Source organism: Pteropus vampyrus, unplaced genomic scaffold (genome assembly GCF_000151845.1).
Source record: "Pteropus vampyrus isolate Shadow unplaced genomic scaffold, Pvam_2.0 Scaffold36, whole genome shotgun sequence".
In the NCBI taxonomy this organism is placed as follows: Eukaryota; Metazoa; Chordata; class Mammalia; order Chiroptera; family Pteropodidae; genus Pteropus; species Pteropus vampyrus.
Window position 1 is genome coordinate 11,007,550 of NW_011888817.1, and position 4,871 is coordinate 11,012,420.

The following is a 4,871-nucleotide window of genomic DNA, read 5'->3' on the forward strand; positions in this document are numbered from 1 at the left end:
TTAATAACTACAACAACCCTATTACAATAATCACAACTGTAATAGGAGGAAGTCACCATGAGGAAGCTACCGGTACCACTTCCAATTAATAAATGGGAAAGCGAGGAACAAAAAGGTTAAGATATTTTCCTTTTTCTATAATGAGCCAGATAGTAAATATTTTCACCTTTGCAGGCCATATGGTCTCCATGCAAGCACACAACTCTGCATTGGTAGAGCAAAACAGCTGTAGGCAATATGTAAATGAAGGGTGTGGCCGTGTCCCAATAAAATTTTATTTACAAAATCAGACAATAGGCCAGATATGGCCTGCAGGCTAAAGTTTGCCAATCCTTAAACTAGAAGGTAATTAGATATTAGGGTCTAAACTCTTAGAATTATCCACATTCTTATCTAGAGGCTGAAGTGAGCAAGTCCCAGAGTGTGGCATAGCAAAAATGCAAAGAGGCAGCCTTGATGTCCAACCAGTGCCTTGGCCTGTGGTCCACACTCCAATGATACCAGCCTTTGTTATATCATTCATTCGCCAGTGATCCTTGTCTGTCTTGGGGATGGCAATTGAATCCACAGGTCAAAAACAGACAGGAAATAGAGGTTAGAGTGGGAATGAATAGAGTAAGAAGCATTGGGGAACAGGTTGAAACAGAGCACAAAATGGTCCTGGAGGTTAGGGATTATGTCCATGATGATGATGATGCTTACTCTGCACTCTGTATTAAGTGTTTTTGCATGCAATAATATCTCTGTTATAAGTTGAATTGTGTGGTGTAGCCCCCCCCCCAAAACAATTCATAAGTTGAAGTCTTGACCCCCAGCACCTCAGAAAGTGACATTATTTGAAATAGGGTCTTACAGAAATAATTGAGTTAAGTGAGCTCATTAGGGAGGGCCCTAATCCAGTATGACTGGTGTCCTTGTAAAAAAGGGAAAATGTGGAGACACATGCATAGAGGGAGAATGCCACATGGCCATCTACCAGCCAAGGAGAGAGGCCTGGGACAGACCCTTCCATCGCAACTCTCAGAATGAACCGATCCTGCCAATACTTTGGTCTTGGACTTTCAGCTTCCAGAACTGTGAGACAATAAATTTCTCTTGTTTAAGCCACCCAATTAGTGGTGGTTTGTACTGCAGTCCCAGCAAACAGTCTTATCAAACCATTGGCACCATTCTGGGAGGTCAGCTCTGTCATTATTCCCATTCTACGTTAACTGAAGTTTATAGGAGTAGAGAAACTCGCCTACAGTCACAAAGAGAAGAAACGGAGTTGGATTTGAATCAAAGTTTGCCAGATTCCAAATAGATAAAGCTTCCAAACAGAATAGGCTGCCCCCCAGATATGTCTCTTTTTGCCTAAGGATTATTTGGGGCTGAAGGTAATTGAAAAGAAGTAGATATAAGAAAAGCTTTCTGACCTCCCTTGTTTGCCTAAATTAGGCACCAACTTAAATCTGCATGCAAACAAACCATGCTCTTTTTTACTATTCTTTTCCTGGTCACCCTCACCCCCACAACTCTCTTTCTTTTGCCTTGAGCTGAAGATGGCATTTAATCCTGAGTTCTAAGCCATCTCTCTGAGTTACTCATTTTCCCTGGGTATCTCCCATATAGACATGAGGTATACATGTTTATAAACTCTGTTTCCTTTTCTCTTGTTAATCTGTTTTTTATTAAGAAGTCTCAGCCAAGAACTTGTAAGAATAGAGGTAAAAATTTTTTCCTCCCCCACTGATATTTTAACCATTCATTTCAACCACACTGCATGGCATGGGGCAGAAGGTTGACTGGCTCTTATCACTTTCCACACATTTCTGCTACCTACGCACTACCCATAAAGGACAGGCCCTGACCCTTCACACTTCTTGAAGGCCCCATTCTTATTCTCCCAGTCCCCCCAACTACCCGTGCTCTGTCCTGGGAGACGTCTCAGCTCTGAAAACCAGAGATGGATCTAGGGAATGGAGAAATCAGAAGGACAGTGCACTGTGCTCTCTCTCCACAAGAGGAAGATAATTTCTCCTTCAGCACTAAGGAACCAGTAGGGTTGTCAGCCTGCCTAGGGTGGAGCTCACCTGGTATCCACTGATACCCTCGCCCCTCACCCAGAAGGCACTATGGTTAGCCTATCTCTTCTCATTAGGCCTGAAGGGACAGGAGGCAGCTTGGCCAACAGCTTACAACAGCATCTTCTGCCTGCAGACCAGGGCTCTGCTGTGGAGACACTATAGCTGCCAGTCCTGAGTCACCTTGTCTGCTCTAGGAGACTTGGTCTCTCTGGCTAATTATTCTAGGACCAGTACTGTCCAGAGGGCTTCTGCATTGAGACAGCCACACATTTGGCCTGCTGAGGCTGTTTTAAGAAAGCAAAACTGTCAGAGTCCAAAAGGTAATTAGTGTTTAAGAGGTACAAGTTGGCAAGGTTAAAAGCTGAGAAATAAATACACATACACACACATATACGCACATACACACACATACACACCAACTCACACAGTAATTTCAAATAATTCTTAAAGACCAAACAGGAAGATATGGCTCCTACCTGAGAAGCCATTAAAGAAAGACTAGGGCCTTCTCAGACATGGCTGCCTGGGATAGGCAGCCCAGTCAGAATTTTTATGCTGTAGAGCTCTCATCTTCCCCTAAAACCCGTTCTTCGTCCACCTTTCTTGTCTCTGCCATGGCTCCACCATCCTGCCAGACACACAACTGACATCCTCGGAATTGCCCACCGAGCCGTCCACTCAGACCCCACATTCCAGGGATTCATCCTTGGCAGTGCAGCTCATATTCAGCCCCCTGCCCACAGGCTGTGGACTCTGCCCTTGCTGCAGCCTCATTCCTGGCCTGGACTACTATCACTCCTCCCTGGTCACTCCACGACTCACCCTATCCTCCATAAAGAGTCTGATAATGTCATCCTCCTATTTCAAATAAAAAACAGATTAACAAGAGAAAAGGAAACAGAGTTTTCATGGTGCCCTTGATCTTCAGCACTGGGTTTGAACTGCAGCTCTACCTAGCTTCCTTGTGGCCTTGGATAAATTACTTAATCTCTCCAAACTCGTTTTCTTCATCTGTAAAATGGGGATAATTTTACCTCAAAGGACCACTGTGAGTGGTTAAAGTAATCAACACTCTGAAGATGTTAACGATTCAATAAAGTGTGGCTTTTATGAATATTCTTATTCTTCCACAAATGAGCAGGGCCTTGTCCAAGGTTAGCTGGTAGATTAGTAGCAAGTCCAGATCTTCCAACTCCCAGAGCCCTGCGTAGTAAGCCCTCAACAACTGTTTGTTGTATGAATGATTGTCGATCAATCAAAATCAATCTCCAGTGCTGCCCCTCTAAGGATTAAGGCCTCTGAGTCTATTTAAATCCACTCAAGATGAAGGTAGGAAAACTCAACTTCTTTTTTTTGGTCCATGCTAATCTGTCTCAATGCTCAAGTGCATCCCCTGGTGTTCACATCTGGGATTGTGTGAATAAGCCCAAACTGGCTCTTTCCAAACTCCTAAGCCTCGTGTCCAGACTCATCTGGGCTTTTCAGACAGAGAGGGTGCTGTCCTCTGGATTCCCCACATGAGGGGAAACTTTCTCTGCACTGCAGCCTGACAAAGAAAGATTTCCTGAGCTCCCAAAGCTGACTCAGAAGAAACTTCAGGTAGCCAGACAGACCAGAACTGCCATCTGTAATGGAATAAATCCTACCTATTGAGGGTGACACTGGGTGGAGCCGCTGAGCCCTTGAATACAAGCAGTATCTGGGGCCAAGTGGAAAGGACTTCTTTAAGATGTATGGAAGGTCAAGAGCCTCCGCCCTGCCACTGTAAATTAGCCTGGACTGACCACAGCCCTGCTCAAACCCTCAGTCTTTTGCTGCCTGGGCTAGAAACCCAAGCATCTTCCTTGATATTTTTCTCAACTCTTCCCCCACACCTAGTCCTGTCCATCCTATCTCCCAAATTTGTCCAACACCATGGCCATCATCCTATTCTAAGCCACTCTCATCTCTCTCCTGGGCTGTTACAATAACCTCTTTCTTGGTCTCCCTGCTTCTAATCTCACCCCAAAATAATCTTGCTATAAACCAAAATAACCTTGCTAAAACTCAAATCCTACCTCGTCATTCTCCTGGTTACAACCTTGCAAAGGCTTCTCATTGCACCTGGGTGAAAGTCCAAAATCCTTAACAAGGTCGACAATGTCTTAATTATCTATCCCTTGCCTTTGGCCCATCTGATCAGACTCTTGTCTAGTCTCTTTTAGAGTGCCAGATTCCTTCTCTCCACTGGGCCTTAGCATGTGTTATTCCCTCTGCCTGAAATGTCTTTCCCCTTCTTCCTCACTCATTGGGTTTATTCATTGAGTTGCTATGGAGCGCCAGGGATGTGTCAGACAGTGTCCTCATGATGTTTAAAGTCTCATGGAGGAGTCATAGATTCATCAAGTAACCACAGAGGGATGTAATTTAGAACTAAGACCAGTGCAATGGGAGAGAAGGACACAGAGACCTAATCTTGCCATCTGGAAAGGCTCCCATGAGGAAGGGACCTTCAAGCTGAGAGGTGAGCAGCTGTTCTGGGCCTGGCGGGATAGGAACCTGGGGCTGCGGGTAGCCCTGTTCCCCACTAAGTGGGAAAAGCCCATCTGCCATGTGAGTACAGGAAACAGAAACGATGAGAGAAGAAGAGGCCCCTAAGGCCAGCGTGTCCCCGGCTCCTGGCCTGAGGCTCCTGACGCTTCTGCCTCTTATTTTCCAAGGCACCCCTGTCTTTCTTTCGTAGGCTAGTAATGAGCGAACCCTGACCAGTAAAATGATAAGACTCCCAGGGGATGGTGGTACAGCCTTTGAAATCTTGAACTGTCC